This window comes from Pleurodeles waltl, chromosome 3_1, assembly GCF_031143425.1.
Source record: "Pleurodeles waltl isolate 20211129_DDA chromosome 3_1, aPleWal1.hap1.20221129, whole genome shotgun sequence".
NCBI classification, from domain to species: Eukaryota; Metazoa; Chordata; class Amphibia; order Caudata; family Salamandridae; genus Pleurodeles; species Pleurodeles waltl.
In genome coordinates, this window is record NC_090440.1 from 1,120,241,291 (window position 1) to 1,120,266,143 (window position 24,853).

The window sequence follows — 24,853 nt, forward strand, 5'->3', positions numbered from 1 at the left end:
GGGAGACACTCTTCAATGCAGATTATAACATTTGCTATGCAGAAATACATGGTGAAACATTTTTCATCATTAGCACTTTTTGCAGTGCCCACAGAGTTCTGCAACATTGTAAAATGGCTGCTGAAGTCCTGCACACACATTGATCTGATCAAGATACTAACATCATACATCACAACAAGAGAGAAACACTTTAGGGGGTCATTACAACCATGGCGTACGGCGATAATGTGGTGGTAAGTACTGCTAACAGGCTGGCGGAACTTACCGCCACATTATGACATTGGTGGGTTGGCTGATGCCAACCCGCCAATGTACCACTCTGACCGCCATGGCGGCAACAGCCGCCGGGCTGGAGATATCCATCTTGAGCCCGGCAGCTGCCATTGTTCTGCCTGCGGGATTATGACCCCACCTACCACCATGGTTTTTGTGGTGTTAACCCCTTTGCTGTCAGGCCTTCCCCCCCCCCGTGCCAAGCCTTTTTTTGGCTATTTGGGGCAGTTCGCGCTTAGGCCCTAATAACTTTTTGTTCACATAAGCTACCCACGCCAAATTTGCGTCCTTTTTTTCCAACATCCTAGGGATTCTAGAGGTACCCAGACTTTGTGGGTTCTCCTGAAGGAGACCAAGAAATTAGCCAAAATACAGCGAATTCTTTTTTTTTTTTTTTTAAATGGGAAAAGAGGGCTGCAGAAGGAAGCTCGTGTTTTTTTCCCTGAAAATGGCATCAACAAAGGGTTTGCAGTGGCAAGATCACCATCTTTCCAGCTTTCAGGAACAGGCAGATTTGAATTGGAAAACCCCATTTTCAATACAATTTTGACATTTTACTGGGACATACCCCATTTTTACTATTTTTTGTGCTTTCGGCCTCCTTCCAGTAAGTGACAGAAATGGGTAAGAAACCAATGCTGGATCCCAGATAGCTAAACATTTCTGAAAAGTAGACAAAATTCTGAATTCAGAAAGGGGTCATTTGTGTAGATCCTACAAGTGTTTCCTACAGAAAATAACAGCTGAAATAAAAAAATATTGAAATTGAGGTAAAAAAACACCCATTTTTTTCCACGTTTTACTCTGTAACTTGTTCCTGCGATGTCAGATGTTTGAAAGAAATATACCGTTACGTCAGCTGGACTCTTCTGGTTGTGGGGATATATAGGGCTTGTAGATTCATCAAGAACTCTAGGTACCCAGAGGCAATAAATGAGCTGCACCTTGCAATGGGTTTTTATTCTATACCGGGTATACAGCAATTCATTTGCTGAAATATAAAAAGTGAAAAATAGGTATCAAGAAAACCTTTGTATTTCCAAAATGGCCACTAGATAAGGTGTTGAGAAGCAGGGGTTATTTGCACATCTCTGAATTCCGGGGTGCCCATACCAGCATGTGAATTACAGGGCATTTCTCAAATAGACGTCTTTTTTACACACTGCCTTACATTTGGAAGGAAAAAATGTAGAGAAAGACAAGGGTCAATAACACTTGTTTTGCTATTCTGTGTTCCCCCAAGTCTCCCGATAAAAATGGTACCTCACTTGTGTGGGTAGGCCTAGCGCCCACGAAAGGAAATGGCCCAAAACACAACATGGACACATCACATTTTTTCACAGAAAACAGAGGTGTTTTTTACAAAGTGCCTACCTGTGGATCTTGGCCTCTAGCTCAGCCGGCACCTGGGGAAACCTAGCAAACCAGAACATTTTTGAAAACTAGACACCTAGGGGAATCCAAGATGGGGTGACTTGTGAGGCTGTGACTAGGTTCTGTTACCCAGAATGCTTTGCAAACCTCAAAATTTGACCAAAAAAACACTTTTTCCTCTCATTTCGGTGACAGAATGTCCTGGAATCTGAGGGGAGCCACAAATGTCCTTCCACCCAGCGTTCCCCCAAGTCTCCCAATACAAATGGTACCTCACTTGTGTGGGTAGGTCTAGCGCCCACGAAAAGCACTATCTGGACACATCAAAATTATCAAATACAAAACTACCTGTTTTTGCGGGGGCACCTGCGTTTTTGGTCCTGGGCTCAGCAGCCTTCTAGGGAAACCTACCAAAACAAGACATTTCTGAAAACTAAACACCCGAGGGAGTCCAGTGAGGTGTGACTTACGTAGATGCCCCGATGTTTTCTTACCCAGAATCATCAGCCAACCTCAAATTTATCTGAAAAATTAAAATTTTCCCACATTTCTGTGTGGGATCACATCACTGGGACACATTTCATACCACCCAATGTTCCCCTCAGTCTCCCGGTAAAAATGATACCTCATTTGTGTAGGTGGGCCAAGTGATTGTGAAAGGGAAGAGCCAAAAACATGTTGATATTGAGGGGGGACAAAGGGGGTCCAAAAGGGCAGATTGCAAAAAAAAATTTTTAGGCTGACAAGTGCAGCAGAATTTTTATCGGTATAGATGAGACAATGCTGGGTGGTAGGAATTTTGTGGATTCCTGCAGATTCCGGAAGGTTCCATCACAAAAACATGGGAAAATTGCGTGATTTCCAGCAAAGTTGGAGGTTTGCAGGGGATTGTGGGTACAAAAATGGTGCAGGGTGCATGTGAAACACACCACCCTGGAATCACCCAGATGTGTCTAGGTCTTGTGGATTTTTCTACATGGCAGCGTCCCGGCAGCGTCCCGAAGTCCATAAAGTGCGGCCCTCACCATTCGAAGTGAGACGATTTTGAGAGTAAGCCAATTTTCATGGCCCAAATGTAAAACTAAAACCCAAAATAATCAAATGTCTTCTTGCTTGCTGTGGGATAAGATGTTTTAAAGTGCGGGGGAGAGCTGAATGACTGTTACCTCCTTCAGTTGAGGTGGGGGCGTAACCAGGCCCATACTGGTTGGTAGCCACCACCCCAATATTTTTTGTTTTTTTAAAATTCCCTGCCATCTAGTAGACTTTCTGCCTCCCCCCGGGTTGTGGATCAGCGGTAATTGCCCCATCTGCCCACTGGTGGGCAGAACAACTTTGGCCCCATTTATTTGAGGTGGGGGTATGGCCATACCCCCACCCTCTTATTTTTGAAAAAAAAACTTTCCTGGCCTCTGGTGGGCTTTCTGCCCCCACTTGGGGGTAGATGGGCTTTCCAAAAATAGGTCCATCTGCCCTGGCGCCTAGAGGTTTCTGCCCCAGAAAGGTTTCTAATAACAATAGGCCGATCTGCCCCAGGGGGGGCAGAAATGGCCTAAATACAATTTGCCCCTCCAGGGGAGCGACCCCTGCCTAAGGGGTCACTCCCCATCTGTAAAAGAACAACAACAACAAAAATCCCCGGTGCCTAGTGGTTTCTGCCCCCCTTGGGGGCAGATCGGCCTAATTAAAATAGGCTGATCTGCCCTCCAGGGGGGGCAGAAATGGCCTAAAATAAATTTGCCCCCCAGGGGAGCGACCCTTGCCTAAGGGGTCGCTCCCCTTGCATAAAATTCACACACAAAAAAACAACTCCCTGGTGTCTAGTGGTTTCTGTCCCCCTTGGGGGCAGATTGGCCTCATAAAAATAGGCCAATCTGCCCCCAAGCAGGGCAGAAATGGCCTAAATATGATTTGCCCCCATGGGAGTGACCCTTGCCTAAGGGGTCGCTCCCCACCTCTACAAAAAAACAACAAAAACAAAACATTTTTTTTTATCCCTGGTGACTAGAGGTTTCTGCCCCCCTGGGGGCCAGATCGGCCTAATAATAGGCGGATCTGCCCCCAGGGGGGGCAGAAAAGGCCTTAAAAAAAAAATGCCCCCCTCCCTGGGAGCGACCCTTGCCCAAGGGGTCGCTCCCCTCATGCCAGTTTCCTTTTGTAAAAGAAATCCCTGGTGTCTAGTGGGCATTTCAAAAGCCGGATTGCTTTACAGTCCGGCTTTTGAAATGCTCAGAGAGACTTCAAAGGGAAGCAAATTTCTTTCCTTCCCTTTGAAGCCTCTCCGGCCTCCTCCACGTGATCAGAAGAGAAATGCTTTGCATTTCTCTTCCAATCGCGCTGGAAGCTGAGCTTCCAGCGCAATGGGAGGAGGCCTCTGTGAAAGTCAGCGGGGTCGGGGTGGAAGGGGAAGGGCTTCCCCTTCCATCCCTGCCTTGAGGGGGTGGGGGCGAACCCCACAGAGGAAGCGCCAGCGCTCCCTCTGGGCTCTGTGCCCAGGAGGTAATGGTTACGTCCTGGGCACACGAGCACTGTGCCTCAGGACGTAACCATTACGTCCTGGGCACAGAAGGGGTTAAACCATGGTGGTAGGCCATATCAGTGACAGGGAATTCCTTCCCTGTCACTGATAGGGGTCTCCCCCCCTCTCCAGTTACCCCACCACACCCCCACCTCTCCAAACCTCCGACCCCTACATTCATGCCCTCCCTTCACACTCACACACGCATGCACACACTCATTCACACATACATACACACATGCATACATCCAATCACACACACATCCTCACACACTTCCAAACATACACGCATTCACATTTCACAACATACACGCACTCACACTTCCATACATGCACACACGCATTCAACACTCAACACACACCTGCATTCACTCACACACATACATTCACCCCCCCCCCCACACACACACACACAACACCCCCGCTGCCCTGTCATAGACCCAACTTACTAGGATCCAGGGGATCCTCCGGCAGGAGAGGGGACAGGGCACTGCTACTGCCAGCAGCGCCCGCCAGAAGAACACCGCCAGGCTGTATTATTGGTCATAATACGGCTGGCGGTGGGCTACTGGCGTGGCGCTGCTGGTGGTAGCAGCGTCACCTTACCTCCATCCGCTGGCATGGCCACAACCAGATTTCCGCCATTCTTGTGGCAGAAATCCGGCTGTGGCCATAATATGGTGGACGGCTGGTAGCCGCGGCGGTAGGCGGTTTTTACCGCCAAAGTTAAAATGAGGGCCTTTGTGACTTAGATGATGCCACTCTTGGTGAAGTCTGATGAGTAAGTAGACCCTCTGTTGGCAGGACTTTCTCAGGGCACAGATAAGCTCCAAGGCGTGGCAAAATCGCTGCTGGGGAACCAGCGATGCACCATACAGAGCAGAGTGACACTGAAATTCAGTTGCATAACAGTCTTCATTCTTTTCAGAGCGTTTTCACAATCCACTTGTGCTTTGAAAAAAAGAAATGGCCTAGGACCCGTAGCTTAAACAAAGTTACAATCTCAATAGGATCACAAATCCAGGAATGGACAAAATAAGCATCACCTTATTTTGATGCACCAAACAAAATGCTTTTGTGGCAAAATAAAGATGTAGAAAATGAAGAAGGCACAGCCATAATGTGCAAAGTCTCACTTCTTGCCAAACATGTTGCATATCCATGCTAAAGCTTGCACTCCTCTAATCCTAAAAGGACTGCAGAGCATAATTAATACAGGAGAAGAAGGTTTCAAAACTCACATATATCCAGAACACACTACAATTCATGACACAGCCTATGCAAGGAGGGAAAGCCTCCTTTGGGATATAGTCCATTGTGAAGTGCATTCTCTGTTATGGCAGCAGCCAAGATTCACTTGTGTGTTCTCAAAACGAGCCCTATTTTATGGAGGATCACGCACCCACAGAGGAAGTAAGGCAACTTTGTATAATTGGGCAGGACAAAAAACAAATGAGCTAGCTATAATTTACTGAGTAATATAGCCATGCTTACTCTGCAAGGTAGACAACATCTACCAGCATAAGATGTATGCACCGTAATGTGAAAGAACAAGAAATTTATAAAAGATGCCCAAACAATGTGGAGTTAATACAATGACTGCCATAGATATAGAATTTTAATGGTGTTCTAACATATAAATATCTCTGTCCTAATCCTGTGCCTAGGAGGTCACATCTTAATTTTCAACCATACAGAGTTTTGAACTGTACTATCCAAAATGACAGATTTGAGGGAGGACAATGACTTAAAAGAGTCCAAAGACACTAGAACCAGTTAGAAACATATGAAGGCTAACCCACAGCTATCTGACTCTCCAGTCTAAACGAAGATTGAAGGTAACACAAACATGGATCTAGTTCTACAAAGGTTTATAGCCCTACATGATCAGGCCCAAATGACAAAGACTAATAGATATTATACAAAATGGCAACTTTGGCATCAGAATGATTTGAGATAGCTCACTCTAAGAGCCACAGAAGCAGAAGTAAAAAGAAGCCACATTTCAGATCAGAAGGTATATCTGTGCAGAAACTAAATTAAGCTTTCTCCCAAAAAGTTTGTCACTCCTAAAATACCTTACTGATATGGAAGACAGAAACCGCAGAGGCAATTTACAAATGTCCGACTTACCAGCAGGTGCATAAGAGGATTTAAACTTTTGTAGAGTTACTTGAATCTTTAATACCAAAATGTCTTGGTACTTCATTTGAAGGAGATTATGAAATAGAAATGATTCACAAAATGGAGTGAAACAATCCAAAGAGATGTTCTAAAAACCTTTACAGTATAGACATGGAAAAATATCCAAATTAGAAAAAATTGAAATGTCTCCTACAATTAAGGCAATACTGTAATTGCCCAAGACTATGCCAAGAATATGTTTCATGCAGAAAAGGATTCCCATCATTTAGAAAAAAAACTAAGGCCTCATTACAACATTGGCGGTAAAAGCTGCTTACCGCAGTGCAGAAGACCGCTAACACACTGCCGCGCCCGCGGAAATCCACTACAGCTATTATGACCCACAGCACGGAATCCGCAAACATTTAGACACCCACACAAGTCCGCCACTCCAAAGGTCAGTGATAAACTGGCGAAAACAAAACCTCCACCGTCACGCCAACAGAAATACACCCACACTATCACGACACACGAATCCCTTGGCGGTCTTTCAACCGCGGTATTCCATTGGCGGTACACACCGCTGTGCTCAAAATACACACACACATACAAAACACAGCCACATTGGACAATTCAAAATACACACACCTGATACACATACACACACAACTCCCACACACCCAATACAATATAAAACACACACCCACATCACCCACAAACCCCTACGACCACAATTGAGAAAGAACCACAGAGAGAGACACAACCATTAACAATACTAGCATCCACAGGCACACAACACCATCACCCATATAACTTCCACGCACCTTACACAACACCCCACTACATATCAGCACACTTATCACCACACACACCACCCCACACATCACCCACACCACCCCATGGCATGGCAAAGACACCCCAGGTTCTCGGAGGATGAGCTCAGGATCATGGTGGAGGAAATCATCCAGGTAGAGCCATAGCTATTCGGATCACAGGTGCAGCACACCTCCATTGCAAGAAGATGGAGCTATGGTGAAGAATAGTGGACATGGTCAACGCAGTGGGACAGCACCCAAGAAATCTGGATGACATTAGGAAGAGGTGGAACGACGTACGGGGGAAGGTGCGTTCCGTGGTCTCAAGACACCACCTTGCGGTTCAGCGGACTGGCGGCGGACCCCCACCTCCTCCCCCACAACTAACAACATGGGAGGAGCAGGTCTTGGCGATTCTGTATCCTGAGGGCCTCGCAGGAGTAGCAGGAGGAATGGACTCTGGTAAGTCAAATCTTAACTATTACATCCCCCACCCTACCTGCATGCCATCAGATACCCCCACCCTCACCCTCACCCCCATCACTCCAACTCCTCACAAATGTCCCAACATCACAAGCCACACATCGCAACACCAAGCCCTGCATGCAACTCGAAAGCATGGACACCCATCACCAAAGCATGCCCACTGCACAAACCCATACACCCCCCTAAACCATCATCACACAAGGTCCCACACAGGAATGCTAGCAGTGGGGTACACGGTCACCCACCCATTGCACACACAGATGTAATAAACATCCTTTTATACCCCTGCAGGACCCCTACCCAATGTCACCGGACAGGAGGGTCCACACATGTCCACACCACCAACAGAAGAGGCCCACGGTGATGACAGCAGCTCTGTCCAACTGGATCTAGATGACCAGCCCAGCCCATCGGGGACCTCGGTACAGTCGGTTCCCACCACACAGTCACAGGCCACTACAGAGCTTCCCCCCTCTGGAAACACCAGCACAGCACCCACCCAGCGGGCCCATACCTCTGTCCCCAGGACACGTCAATCAGCAGTGTGTCCACCACTACAGGGAACCCATGCTAACCCTCCACCCCAACAACAGGGACCTGGGGGCAGTGGGCACACGGTCCAGGGGACGGAGGCCCAGGAACACAGGGGAACTGGGAGGGCTGCTGTGCGACAGGGGGAGGACAGGCCAAGGGAACCCACTCGCCACGAGGCCCTCTCCAACATCATGGGAGCCTACCACCACTCCCAGGAGACGATGGCAATGGTACTGGCCAAGTTTCAGGAGACCCAGCGCCTGCAGGAGGAACAGTAGTTGGGCTTCAGGGAGGAACTCAGAGCCAGCAATTCCACCCTGGGCACCATCGTAGGGGTGCTGAAGGAAGTCATCAACACCAGGAGGGACACTGTGGCACAACAAGGGGCCCCTGACACTAGCCTGGACGATGAACTGCCCACCACCTCTGCCGGCGCTAGTGGACAGGAGGCACCGCCACAGGACCACCGCACCAGCACCCCACCCCCTGCAGAGGGAGAACCACCCCACAAACGGTCCCTGAGATCCAGGAAAAAGACAGAGAACGATGCCAAGACCCCCGCCAAGAAATGAGACCACCCTGAATGTCATCCTTCTGTCCCACTTTGTCACTCTGTCCATCCTTAAACTGCCCCAGCTCCACTTCCTATGCCCATTTGGGCAATGCACCTGTGAGACTAATAGACTGGACTCTGCCAGGGACATTCCTCCACCATCACCCCTCACCATTTTGCAACCCCCTCCAATATTGAGCACTTAAATAAACACCCTTGAAGCACAAAAGCACAAAAACAATCTGGAGTCAGTCTGTGATTTCGGAATAGTGTATTAGAAATTACTGTGGCAAAAAGCTCTTTCAATTGTAATGTCAACATACATATGTCACAAAGCTCTAGTCCATGAGGAATCAAAGCAGATGTCACACAGTGGGACCCACATCTGTGAAATCGTAAGGGAAAGTGACAACTCAGTGACCCTACACTGGGTGAAAACGACAGACAGTAGAGAGGTAGTAGTGTTGAAGTACATGTAGTATGCAGGTTTGTATTCATACCTGTGTCTCACTGGAAATATTGCAGGATCACTGAGTCCCTGTTGTCGATGTCCTCTTCTTCTGCTTCCTCGTCTTCACTGTCCACAGCCTCCACAGCTGCAACAACACCGCCATCTGGACCATCCTCCTGCAGAAAAGGCACCTGTCGTCGCAAAGCTAAGTTGTGAAGCATACAGCAGGCCACGATGATCTGGCACACCTTGTTTGGTGAGTAGAATAGGGATCCACCTGTAATATGGAGGCACCGGAACCTGGCCTTCAGGAGGCCAAAGGTCCACTCGATTATCTGCCGTGTTTGCCCTTGGGCCTCATTGTAGCGTTCCTCTGCCCTTGTCCTGGGATTCCTCACTGGGGTCAATAGCCATGACAGGTTGGGGTAACCAGAGTCACCTGCAAATGGCGAGGGACAACTGTTAGACACACACTAACCTGTAGGGATAACCCCAGACCCAGACAATCATTCCCACTGTCTTGCTTCCAGGTGCTCAGATAATAGCCCCACACGGTGCCTCTGGAGTTGACCCATCACATAAGGGATACTGCTATTCCGCAGGATGTAGGCGTCATGCACTGAGCCAGGGAACTTGGCATTAACATGGGAGATGTACTGGTCTGCCAAACATACCATCTGCACATTCATCGAATTATAACTCTTCCGGTTTCTGTACACCTGTTCACTCCTGCGGGGGGGACCAAAGCCACATGTGTCCCATCAATGGCACCTATGATGTTGGGGATATGTCCCAGGGCATAGAAATCACCTTTCACTGTAGGCAAATCCTCAACCTGAGGGAAAACGATGTAGCTCCGCATGTGTTTCAGCAGGGCAAACAACACTCTGGACAACACGTTGGAAAACATAGGCTGGGACATCCCTGATGCTTTGGCCACTGTTGTTTGAAATGTCCCACTTGCAAGGAAATAGAGCACTGACAGCACCTGCACTTGAGGGGGGATTCCTGTGGGATGGCGGATAGCTGACATCAGGTCTGGCTCCAGCTGGGTACACAGTTCCTGGATTGTGGCACGGTCAAGCATGTATGTGATGATCACATGTCTTTCCTCCATTGTCGACAGGTCCACCAGCGGTCTGTACACCGGAGGATGCCACCATCTCCTCACATGTCCCAGCGGACGGTGCCTATGAAGGACAACAGCGAGCACAGAGTCAACCAACTCAGAGGTACGTACCCACAGCTTCCACAGAATACGAATCCTAATCCGAAAAGTGGCCTGTATGTGTGTTGAGTCTAGGCCTAGGTATGTGTGACGCAGTTAAAAATGAAGCCATGTGGGCCCCTGAAACGTCGGCTGCCTGACCTCTAAAGTTCAACAATGGGATGTGAGGTAACTGCCCTGGCGTTGTACAGCGTCGCAGTAGGCGGTCGAAGACCGCGGCGCAATGATGCATTGGTTAACATTGGACCCTATGGGTCCCAGGAGCCAATGACGATGTACGCCGGCGGTGACGGTACGCACCGCCGCGGACGTGACCACCATTTTCTATCTGTTCAATCACTCGATACCTGATCTTTGACAGGAGAGGACCTACACTGCAAGTGCTGCTGTGACCTCGGTCTGGAAGAGACAATGGCTCGATTGTCTGGGGAAAGGGCCCCTGCCTTCACATCGGAGGAGTTGGAGAAACTCGTGGAAGGGTCCTCCCCCAGTACACGCTACTCTACGGACCTCCAGACAAACAGGTAAGTACACTGGGAGCATGCTGTATGGGCTATGCCTGTGTAGAGTGGGGTGGATGTAAGAAGGGGGGAGGAGAGTGGGGCGTGCATGAAACGACAGTGAGTGCATGTGCCACATGGCAAGGGTAGGGATGGGAGCCAATGACTGTGACGTTGCAGTTGGTAATAAGTTTCTCTTCCCCCTGTACAATTCATGTAGGTCAGCACCCACCAGAAAAAATATATTTGGCGTGCCATCGCCAAGGATGTCCGGACCCTGGGGGTCTACCACAGACTGAGCACCCACTGCCGGAAAAGATGGGAGGACATTCGCCGCTGGAGCAAGAAGACGGCGGAGGCTCAGCTGGGGATGGCCTCCCAACGTGGGAGGGGTGCCCATCGCACCCTGACCCCCCTGATGTTCAGGATCCTGGCGGTGGCGTACCCGGAGTTGGATGGGCGCTTGAGGGCATCACAGCAGCCACAAGGGGGTGAGTACACTCTCATCCTGCTGATTCTGCACGCAGTGGAGGGGTCTGGGTGGGGGAGGTGGGCTGTGGGTTTCCCTAGGCCAGGGTAGTTTAGTAGGCAAGGTCCCTTTGTAAGGCAGGCCAAGTGGAACCCCACCTCTGTAGAGTGCCAAGTACACCTAGTCATTCCCCTGTGTCATCCATGTGTGCAGATGTCGTCCATAGCCTAGTAGGCCATTTCCTAGGGATTGAACAGTGGAGCCCAAGAGCGCGGCGTAGTGCAGGGGGCTTCTGTGTCTGTCGTGTCCACCAACAGTAGCGGTAATGCATACACTGAACATGTCTTTCTTCTGTCGTTCCCCCCCTTTTTGTGGTCTCCCTGTTCTTGTGTGCATTAGCATCATCAGGCGGAGGAGCAGTGGCACCGGACCACGAGGGAGCTGCATCCCACATGGCCATGGAGAGCGAGACTACGGACTCTGAGTTCACCTGTGGGACGGAGGGCGAGGGGAGCTCCACGGCAGGGACAGGAGCTGACACCAGCGACACGGACTCGTCCTCTGATGGGAGCTCCCTTGTGGTGGCTCCCCGCATCTACAGGTACAGCCGCCACCCCCCCCTACCAGCACCGCCCTCCCAGCAGCCCCTCAGCCTTTGCCCCGTGCCCGCTCACCCAGGAGGGTGGGCATCACCTTCGCCCCAGGCACCTCAGCCCCTGCCCCTGTCACCCCTGCTGCCCTCAGTGAGGAGGCCATTGACCTCCTCAGGTCCCTCACTGTTGGGCAGTCTACCATTTTTGTCATCCAGGGTGTCGAAAGGCAGTTGCAACAAACAAATGCATTCCTGTAGGGGAATTCATTCTGGTCAGGCGGCCCTTCAGCGAGCTTTTCAGACTCTGGCCTCAGCACTGATGGCAGCCATTGTACCTGTCTCTAGCCTCCCCCTCCAACTTCCTCCACCCAGACCCAATCCCCTGTACCCCAGCCTATCCCAAGCACACCTTCAGACCAGCATGCACACACCTCAACACACAAGGGAAGCTCTGGCAAACATAAGCACCACACATCCCACAGGCACTCACGCAAGCATCACACATATGCAGACACACCAACATCCACTGCCTCCACTGTGTCCCCCACCTCCTCGTCTCCCTCCTCCCTCCCAGTCTCATCTACACTCACATCTGCATGCACTACATCTACAGCCACTACTACCATCACCAGCACACACACCAACACACCCCGCTCATGTGCAGTCACCACCCCCACTACCATTCACACGTCCCCTGTGTCCTCTCCCAGTGTGCCTGTGACGCCACCTCCCAAGATACAGAAACGCAGGCACACACCCACCCAACAGCCATCCACCTCACAACAGCCTCCAGCACATGCACCTTCACCCAAAGTCACCAAACGAACACCTCCTACAACAACAACTTCTTCCTCCACTCCCAAACCCCCTCCAGCTACCCATCAAGTGTCTCCCAAAAACTTTTCCTGTCCAACCTTGACCTCTTTCCCACACCTCCCCCACCCTGTCCGTCTCCTAGGGCTCGACTCTCCAGGTCCCAACCAAGCACCTCAGCCACAACATCTCTGGGACCAGTGGTGCCTGTAGTCACCCAAATCTGGAGTGCACCGGCCACCAGGGCAGCCAGTGTGGCACAGAGCCACAGCACGGACAGTCCCCCACCTGTCAAGCATAAGAAGTTGGCTGGCCGGCGGAAGAGTGGGAAGACTCCAGCCACCAAAGCCGCTCCCAGGGGTCCCGGTGGGAGTGTGGAGTCAGCTGCGACACCTTCCAAGGTGGGGAAGGGCCACAAGAAACCAGGAAAGTCTGGGAAGAGCAGCACGGTGAAGGAGACCACCATCATCCCCGCTGGCCAGGAGGCCACTGCCATCATCCCCGCTGCCCAGGAGGCCGCTGCCATCATCCCCGCTGCCCAGGAGGCCAGAGCCATCATCCTCGCTGCCAAGGAGTCCACCGCTATCATCCCCGCTGCCCAGGAGGCCACCGCCATCATCCCCGCTGGGACAGAGAGGACCGCCAGCACAAGCCCCGCTGGGACAGAGAGGACCGCCAGCACAAGCCTCGCTGGGACAGAGAGGACTGCCAGCAGATGAGTCACTGCAAAGGAGCCCGCCGCCTCAAGCACCGCTGAACAGGGCACCGCTGCCTAAGCCCGCTGAACAGGGCACCGCCGCTCCAAGCACCGCTGCTCAGGGCACCGCCGCTCCAAGCACCACTGAACAGGGCACCACCGCTCCAAGCACTGCTGAACAGGTCACCGCCACTCCAAGCACCGCTAAACAGGGCACCGCCACTCCAAGCACCGCTGAACAGGGCACTGCCGCCTCAAGCACCGCTGAACAGGGCACCGCCACCACAAGCACCGCTGGCCCATGAGCGCCAAGGGCACTGACGCTACTGAGTCCGTCATGAGCAGGATGAAGCACTCTGGGCATAGAGCCCCCTCCAGAACCAGTGGAGAAAGGCATCCACTACCTCTGTCCTTAGCAGGATGAAGCACTCAGGGCACCATGCCCCCTCCAGAACCAGTGGAGAGACACATCCACTACCTCTGTCCTTAGCAGGATTAAGCACTCTGGGCACCATGCCCCCTCCAGAACCAGTGGAGAGATACATACACTACCTCTGTCCTTAGCAGGATGAAGCACTCTGGGCACCATGCCCCCTCCAGAACCAGTGGAGAGATACATCCACTACCTCTGTCCTTAGCAGAATGAAGCACTCTGGGCACAAGGCCCACTCCAGAACCAGTGGAGACAGGCATCCACTTGAAAGACTGTGGCTTTGCACTCCCCAGGATGGAACAGTGGGCAACCCACCCATTGTAGAGACTTGAGAGACTGTGGCTTTGCACTCCCCAGGATGGAACAGTGGGCAAACCACCCACTGTAGAGACTTGAGAGACTGTGGCTTTGCACTCCCCAGGATTGAACAGTGGGCATGTGGCCCCCTCGTGGATTTGGTGTCGTGCACTCAACCAGCTGAGGTGCCCCCCCTTTCCCTCCCCCTGAGGTGCCTGTTTTCTTGCTCTCTGATGCCCCTGCAGTGTTCTCTCCGTCATGGTCGGGGATCTTGTGTGGGCCTCGACAATATCGTGTGGGCCCAGTGTTCCACGGACTTCATTGGAGCACTACCTGGACTACTAAGCTTGGTGTATATTTTGTTTATGGTGTATATATATATTTTTGCGTACTTGATTTTAATATATTACAATGGTTACACTCATTTCCTTTTGTCTTTGCATTCTTCTGGAGGTGTTGGGGGGTGTAACTAAAATGTATAAATATGTATTAGTGTGTGTGTTGTAGTGGGTGGGGGTGTTGCGTGGGGGTGTCCCTGTTTTTTTCCTCCGCCCTCCCCTGTGTCGTAGGTGCAGTACTCACCGTTGTCTTTGCCGCTGGCGTTCGTGCTCCTGGTAGAGGAGCAAGAAAATGAGGGCTGGCAGGATGTGCATCTCTGGTTCCATGGCGTCCGGATTCCTCGTGGGGTGTGTAGAGGTGAGCGTTTTCCCTTTGAGGTCCTGTTTCCGCCGTGTTTTTGTCCGCGGTGAATCCGCCCTGGAAAAGTTGGCGGATTGGTAGGTTGTGATACTGTGGGCGGTACTTTGTCTTCCGCCTGTCTGTTGGCGGTTTCCACTGCGGTGTTCGTCTGTACCGCCGTGGTGGTCGGAGTGTTAAAGTGGCTGTCTTTGTTGGCGGTTTCCGCCACGGTTGTAATTCCAATTTTTGTACCGCCGGCCTGTTGGCGGTCTTACCGTCGCTTTAACACCGTCCGCCAGGGTTGTAATGACCACCTAAATATTTATCCACACTGTTCTCTCATTAGCCCTTCAAAAGCTAAGATCATCACCAACGTGAAAACTAAGATCTTCTATGAGCCCAGCATCCTGCAGATTTTCACCTTGTACATTTCACAAAGCAAGATAGACACCTCAAGCATAGATGACACTTTTTGGAAACCAATGTGTCTCAGTCCCTCAGCACTACTATGTAACACCTTCCTGTTAACTATTTCTTTCTTACAGAGTTACATACACTATAACATGACCTGTTAAATAATGGTGACCTCAAGCCTAAGAGACTGATTTAGATCCTGGCGGAGAGGTTACTCAGTCACAACAGTGACGGACATCCCATCTGCTGAAATAAATAAATCCCATCAGATTTATTTTTCAGTGCACAAGTGATTTGTCACTGTTGTGACAGAGTAAGCCCTTCACTAGGATCTAAATCAGGCCCTAAGTTTCAATGAAGAACCACAATCATTGTTATGGATGCACTCATTCTATACACATGTTTGTCTTACTTAAAGCTGAATTTAGGTCCCACGTCTAAATATAGACCTCATACTTCATGCTAGTTTCTAGAGATTAAATGTTTACAGATATCATATTTACTCATGATCTCTTGAGGTTAACATTACATAAGACTGCATAACCTCAAGGTGTTAATGCTGAATGCTATCCTAGTGTCAAAATATGTGTATGCTGTAGATATCACCAGAAACAGAGATTCATAGATATCTTTAAACATGTATCTCTAAGGTGATGTTAAATAGATGTTTACTGTTATACAATCTTACTAACATTGATAAGGTCAAACATTTTACAGACTAAGTTAGTCACTTAAAACAACAGTGATAATTCTAGAAATTTGAATATGAAAGAGTATCTTCATTTTTCCGAGTAGGACCTTACCAATGGATATCACTTTCTTAGAGACAATCATATTCTAAGTGACATTGTGTGGTATACTTGTCATAATTTGACCAAGTTTCCCTGTCATTAACAACTATTGCAGCAAACACAGCTAATGATTAGCTTAACATCAGCTGAATACAGGTCTCATATTGCACATATTCCACATATGCCAGTAAGTTGCTAAATATTGCTGAAATAACTCATGTCCAAAGGTCCTAATGCTGTGACATGTGCAGCTGCTAGGATAATACTCACAATTACTTTGTGTTATCAATTCCAAACAGTATATAACTTGTACAATATTTACATTGCTGAGATGCTAAATGATTTATTAGTGGGTAAATATAATGACCAGTTCTCTTCACACTCCGTTTTGAGTGTCTGGTTATTTACAGGTGGTTGCTAGATGTGCCCTTTTACAACAAATGCCAAACATTGAGTCTTCTAAGCCTAAGGGGAAATAAACAATAACATTGCATTTAGAGCTCTAGTAGCTTAACTCATATAATCTAATGCACTACTCCTTATAAATATGCATAATCTTTTTTTTCTTGAAAGAAAAGTGTTAAAAGATTTTTAAAAACATAATTGACTATTGCTACATATTTAATGTTATTATTCTACAAGAAGCTATGATTGGTGACAGGGAAACTCACCAAATGTGCTATCACTTAATAGAAGAATCTTCATGCTTGTCCGCTCAGTAAAACAGTGATGTTACAGTAATGTTAAAAAAATCTGGTTTATTTGTTTTACCCAACTCGAAATACACAGAGTGCAGCTGGCTGATCACAAACGTAAAAAAAGGATCCAATAAAGCTATTTCTGATCAACCTTTACACACCAAACATCAATTTACCTTTATTCTAGTCCAACCTCAATAAAGTTATTTCTAATTTTCCAAAAGGTATTGCGTTAATAGCGGGGGGTGACTTTAATCTTTTGATGGACAGTACAACTGGCGGGGATTTCAAACTCTAAATTTAGGTACAATAGATCACATGCTCAAATGGTAAATCTCTGCAAATCCCACAGTCTCATATACATTGGGCAGCGTTTACATTCATCTGATAGAGATTACACATTTTACTCTTACCCATGCAATATCTTTTCCAGAATAGTTTATCATCTGATCGCTAAATTACAAGTGATCAATGTATCCAATACAAAGAGGTAACCGATTGTTTTCGCGGGCCATGTCTGCATCTTGATTGAGTATAGATTTGATAACATTGAACCTACATTGAAAAAGCATGCAATGACTGATTCGGTGATGGAGGATGAAGAAAGTTAAAAAGAAATCACGACAGCTATTCATTATTTAATTGAGTAAATCAGAATGAGGACACCTCCCCCAATCACTGTTATGCTCATTAACAGCAGCCATCAGGAATATGATGATTAATATCATGGCAGACAAGAACAAAAAGAAACATCCTCAAACTTAGTGAATTCTGGGAAAAGATACAAAGCGTAGAACACAAATACTTCCATACAAAAAGCTCAATTACAATGGCATCTTGAGTCGAAAGAACATAAATGGGTGACAGTAAGCAAAGCAGGGAATCTGTACAAAAGCAAAACAGCAGGTAAAATGCTGGCAAACCACGCAAGCACAAACACTACTGATTGATGACATAACAGGTAATGTTCAAATGTAAAATAAGGGCATGTTAGATATAATCCAGTGTTTTCAAAAGAATGTATACAACTCAAATGAGAAGATCTCTCTGAAAGATTTTAAAAAATACCTGGAGGAAATCCTTCTATCCATATTAGATGAAGAAGTTATGAATATGTTGAATAGCCTGATAATAAGTCCTGAAATAACTAAATCCATACAAACTGTATAGCTGGGCAAGGCTCTGAGACTGGATGGGCTCACCATGAGGTTCTATAAAGAATACTCAGTGTCTGATTCACAAAAAGCCTTTGCAGTCATGGCGGAGTCTCCGCTGTCATGGCAGAACCTCCTCACTCATGTTGGAATCTCCACAATGAGAACTGCAGTGCAGAGATTCTGCCACAGGTGCGTAGACTCCATCATGCCTGCAGAGCCTCTGCCACAACTGCAGAGGCTCTTTGTGAATTGGGACCATAGTTGACCTTACAAAAACACTTGAAGTTGTGTTCACTCATTTGTAGAATAGGAGAAAATAGAAGGTTCTGCATCTAAAACCACCAGAAGGTGGAAAGGATCCCTTAGATGTTGAAAAAGTACCACCCATTTTCATTAATAAATATTGACTGCAAGATCTGCCCTAAGACATTAGCCACAAAACTGGAAAAATGCCACATTCTCTGATATACCCTGTGTAAACTGGCTTCCTGAATGGTATGGTTTCATGTGATAAAGCAAGACTTTTCCACCATGTGTTAGGGAAGGCAAAGTTGCTCAACACCACTGCCTCTTTAACAGCCTGCATGGAGTCCTAAATACATTTAATTTAGGTGAAGGTTTCATACCAATGTCACTTGTTTTATATTCAAAACCAGACACTGGTATGAGGATAACTGGAGACCTCCCCAATTCCTTTCTTCTCTCCTAAGGAACTAGGCAGGGATGTCCCCTTTTGCCCCTGCTGCTTCCACTTGATATTAAGCCACTCTTAGCCTAATCGAGGACCAACAAAGACAATAATGGTACTTCCTTCAAATCCGGCAATCAAACAGTAGGGGCATATGCGGATGATGAACTCACATTTACAGAGGAAGTTAGTAATGCTATTCCTTAAACAGGAGTGGAAATCAAATAATTTGCAGCAGTGTCAAGATACTCATTGAATAGAGAACAAAATAAGCTTTCTCTTATAGAATCTTTGTTCCTTATCTATAATAGACTCCATGTTATAAAATGGCAAACAATATTTGAAATTATATTTATTTCTGTACTTAAAGAAGTGCTTACTTTTTGGTCTCCCAAAATTACAAATTGGTGACGAGAAAGCATAAAAATTCTGGGGACACCATTAAACAACCTTAGTTATTTTGTTTTATATTTGTTTTTTTACAGAGAGCATAGTATTAAAAGAGGTGGTCCTGGCGCTAGGAGCAAAAACTAAGCAGATTACAGGAGCAGGGGAAGAAAGCCAAGTTTTCAGTTGTTTCCTAACACTAGCAAATTGTGAAGTCATTTGAGAGAAAGAGGGAGACTGTTTCTCAATTTGCCCGCTACGCCAGTGAGGGCTCTATCTCCTAGTCTTTCTCTCTTATACATTGCAATCTTAACGAGGAAGGCAGAAAAGGAACTTAAATTGCGGGTGTGAGCATAAGGAGAACTTTTAGAAATTAGATATGAATGTCCCATCTTGTGAACGGCACAGTGGACAGAGCATAATGCCTTAAACGAGTATGTTTTAGCTCTGGTCGCCAGTGTATTTCCTTAAAATGTAATGCTACTGAGACATTGATGAGGCGATTAAGAATAAGACTCACAAAGGCATTCTGTAATCTCTGTAATGGAGTAATGATGGTCAGGAAGACCAAGGTAAATGGCATTGCCATAGTCCAAGTAAGAGCTAATAACTACTTTCTAGTGGCTATACTGCTGATCTTGTTATCTCCAAACATCTTCAAAAGTGAGATATGACTATATTACAAATTTCCTGTGAAAAAACAATAAAAGCTAGATTGTTTCTACAGAAATACTGATTAACTAAAGAAATAGTAGACTTTCATTGTTTGGACTCTAAAAGATACCAAAACAGCAGCCTCACACTGTAAGGTGCTTGGTGGTTTAAGGAAGGAAGGGCAACAGGGCCCATTTGGCCACCAGGAGGACATGACCTTTTATTCAAACATACTCCTTGTGCTTCACTATCAACTGAACAGATTAAAATTGACCATGCATACAATGTAATTAACAGCACAGTACAGGCACTTAGAAAATTAGGAAGAAGAGGTATGAACACAAATGTTTAAATCATATAGTACTCCATCTGGTGAACTGGCAGTGTCAAAATAAATGAGTGCACACTATTCTGGACAGACTAGGCAGAACAAATGATTATACTAATCAATGACCATGAAATATAATATAAAGGTTCTAATCTAGATTATTACAGCTTCCTAAAAATGTTTCCCTCACTAAATAAGGTAGAATACACAAACCTGATATACCTATCTTACTTAACAAACTGCATTGCGCCCTGCTTCATCTTTGAAACATATGGATCTATTACTACTTATTCTATTTTTGGCCGTAGGCATCAAAATATACCATTTGAAGGGAAAACCACAACAACATATTGATGCATACCTGTTGTGTCTAGCTCTGTTTTACGAGACCTGCAGACAATATGCTCTACTCAAAAAACATTCAATTAAATTCACCTAGCTGGTAACAATCAAAAAACCTCAATTAACCATTGCACTTCTGAAATGTAAATTCTAGGGGTGCAACTTCCCAAACAACTTTGCAAACTTTATAATCGTAACAAAATTTGAATACATTTTGAAATACCAGTGACAAAATTTGCATATGGTTCACCTCTAAATTTCCTTTGTGTAATAATACCCGTTTGTGACAACAATGTTGGGCAAAGTACTAACTGTCACAACTTTGTGTAATTCTGCCAACTATGATGGTGGAAGCAAAACTTTGGCCATGTCTGATAGATTTTTAAATGCGTTAATATCCCTTTGTATTGCTCCCTACATACATTCTCATCATCGTCCTTTCATATTTCAGGACCTCATGCAAATATCTCCGGCAACCATACTGTTGAAGTCTTACATACTGTATCCATTGCAGTTTTAAATAAATGGTCCAATAAATAAAATACATTAAAATGTACAAGGATGTGATACAGTATCAATGAAAAAGATGGGCCTAGGTAAAGGTGTGAAGGTGCTCAAACCACTTGCAATAGTTCCCATCCGAGAAGGCTCTTGATATTAAATAGTGTTGTATGAACATGAGATTAAAGTCAAGATTTGGCAGGATATCTCAGAAGGAGGAGAGGCTATGTCAAAAAGTTAAGATTCAGCATTTTGACTTGCAGACAAACCACTATATTATGCATGTATCTATAGATTTGGTTTGGAGTTTTAGACAGCAAGACATGAATTTTTGGGGATAGCTTGTGATTTGTGTGCTGATCTTGATGGTGTAAATCATTAGTAGGTGATACCCACTTTGCACACAAGTCTGTGTGCTGTATGTCTTGTAGCAATCTGCTGGTGTTCTTGGATATACATCCCCTGTGATGAATTTACCAGAACGACTAAGATTGCAGATTAACAGTTGATTGACGGAGCTTGATCAGATCGTAAGAAGCCAGGGGGCTCCGTAATATCCTGTTAGCAACCAAAGAATTGCTTAAATAGAAAGATTTTGAGTTTTCTCCTGAACATGCAGCGACTCGAATGAAACCTCAGTGACAAGTCGAACTTGTGCTACAATATGTGTCTCAATAAATTCAGATGTGTTCCTTCTTCTGTTAGATCTTCTGTTAGATCTTCTTGACTTTAATAGAGAAGATGTTCCGGGCAAGAAATTAGAGCTGTGATCTAGACAGCAGGTACATTTTCTCAATGGAAGGATCTTACTATTTTTGAAGCCATGAAACAAGTAAATGATTCCTCTGCATTGTCACCCCAAGCCAAAGTATCACAAGGCCAATGTATCTCAAGATCTGTATGACACATGAATATATCTTGAGTAAAAGCTACACCTTTCCTGGGGAGCATGGACAATATCTTTTAATCTATATGTATGCAACCAGATGCCACCGGCAAAACAGATTCCTGAGAAAATTATTATTGAACCACAAATTATTACATTGATAATCAATGGATATTTAAGGCAGTCATTCTCTTTTCTAGAAAATAACTTTGATGCTAGCAAGTATTGTTAATGCTCTAGAGAAGGAACACAGAGAGAGGAAAAGGTAACTTGATGAGACAAGGAAAGTAGGGCAATATTTTTAAAACAAATATGGAAGGTGTGATTTGCCACTGCACTCTCTGGTAAGAGGTGAGCTTCACTGCTGTTTAGAACTAGTAACTGGCAAAACAATTTCAGATTTGCTTAATTTTGTCTCACTAGAAGCTTTTGCAGATCATGTGTGCTTGGTTTACTTCTCCGCAAATGCTGCTGTCCCTGCCATATCTCTGTTGTCTGCTTCACTGCACAAAGAATGGTGCGGAAACCCTTACAGTGATTACTGGACAATAACTAACCAGGTGTCCATAGAAGAAGTTTTAATGGATGCACCAGGGCTGCAGCCAATCCTGGCTTTACATTTATTGTCAAAAGTCTCACTATTCATTTGCTTCTCAAAAATATAGATTCTAAAATGATAATCCAGTGACTGGCACCTTAAAGACCCACATAGACTGAATAATTTATTGAGGGGGGCACAGAGGACATGGGACCACTTTAAGGGATAGAAAGGTTAGCAGAAACAGCATGCAGGTCATGTCAAACAAAGAAAAGGAGACACATCTGATCCATGGCAGTTGGCAAACACTGGGGCTGGTTGGTGATAGCTCTGAGTGATGATAACATCAAGATTCTATTAAATAGAAGGAGGCACAAAGTGCGTTCAATGTCCGTAAGAACTTAGAAGACAGGTTGAGCATTTTCACATATAAAGAACCCTGCCTTCTTTACTGAGTTCTAATAAAATATATTTAATCATATAATACCAGAAAGCCCCAAATGTTTGCCTTTTCGTTTTGTGGCCAACACACCTCATGTGACATATATTAACCTTCTTCTTTGTGTGTGAAACAAAACGAGTGTCCAGTGTTGGATAACAAAGGAGGGGTTCTGTGCCAGATTTCTAGGATATCCACAATGAACAATATTTATAAAAACAATATGAGTGTGAATCATTTCCAAAGTCACTGACTAACATGTGCTTTTGATTTGTATCTAGCCTCCCTATAATTATAATGAGCACTCCATGCATAGCCGCACTTGTATAGATACTAGAAATAAGTACAAATACTGACAAGTGTACTCTGAATGAAAAATAGCTCAAGCTTATTTGAAAGAAAAGACAATTGAATAAAATCAAGGCCTCTAATGTCTCACTCACAGATTTATATCTGAGCAATCTTTTAAAATAACAACATCTGGAAAGAAAAACATTTCTCTTATACCACCTGCAAAGTTATTACTATTGCAGAACATTTCTTACATTAATAATTAAGATCAACTTTAATACAATACTATTAAAAAATATTGAAACAATTTAGATCCTTCAATTACATAAGTAATTTCGCAAACCAATATGTAGTAACAAGGGAGGGGTAACGTGGGAGGATAATATAGGCATTCTTGGCTTTAAGTAAAGAAAGATTTCCTTGTTTCGAAATCTAGGAAAATCATCATTTTATTTCAAGAAGCAAAGTTCATAATGTTTGTAAATTCAAAGTCTCTACATTGAAATAAAAATGTGATTTAGCGGAGGCATTAGACCGAGTCACAGGTTTTAAAAGGTATTCTAAAATTTCACTAAAATAAAAAGCTTTAGAGACCATTGGTCCTATGGAGACCGACCCCTGTAAACAATGGCATCTATTCCTGAGGTTTCAAAACAAAGCATATTTTTTGGGCAAAGACACTGGCTCATGTGCGTTTATTAAATAAATCAGATGTTGATGTGCCTTGTGAAGGTAAAACTCAACTGCATATTCCTCATACTTATTGAGACATCAAACTACACACATTACTGTGTTTATTCTGAATTTTAGAATTTCATATTATTGTTTTACTAATACACTCCACACTCTGGAATAAATATGTTATTTGAACTAAAAAGAGCTCTTACATGTGAAACACTCCTGGAATAAGTTCAACATAAAAATGACATGATCAATTTTCCAGAGGTTTCTTGAAACAAAGTTCTGTTGTCAGCTATATCCATGACTAAAATAAACAAATTATTAATGCAATACAATATGGCAAATCTGCATGTAAGGGGCCTTCAACAAAACTCTTAAAATGCCTACACTCAGCATAAGTCTTGGCTACAAAAATGCTAACCAGAACTACAGAACTTACTGATCACCATGCATTAAAGCATTGTAACCTGCTCTCTATAAAACAAACCCACCTTATGTTACAGTTCCTGTCCACTGAGGGTTTCTCTCCCTTCTGGAGGAAAACCTGACCAATTATACTGGCAATATTTATTAAAAGTAGTTAATTAAATTCACTTTCCAAATTATATCCTAAATAACAGCTAAAATAATGCAGAACCATTTACTGTATGAATTATCCACACATGGCTGCCGGAATCTTTGGACTTTTAGGCATGACTAATACTCACAGGACACTAATGACAATCCTCAAATTAAAATACCAATGTGAGGAGTAAGTGAGTAGCATACTAAAATGCATTTGATATAAAATCAATAACAGCAGAGAAGAAAATATAACCAAAGAAATCATAATTTAATTACATAAACGGCCAGATCAAGAGCAACATCCTTCTGAGTTACTCAAACCAACTTAAACAGATATTTAACGAGAATATTGAAAACAAATATCAGTCAATCTTCCCAAGAGATCTTGTAGTATAATATGTTTATTTCAGAAATATTTCAATGAACTATTTCAGCAATTAATAAGTACTGTGATCACTTATTTTCTGTGAAAGAGGACAAAATATTCCAAATGTAAATTACATATACAGTTTGCAGAGACAAAAAGGATAAATTGTATGTTAAATATAACATAAAAGTGTGAATTAAAAAAGAACAGTGCCAATATAAAATTGTTGTGCTATTCTATTCTAACACGCTTCTGTTGCATATCTATGTCCTAAAGCTACTTGAATTAACAG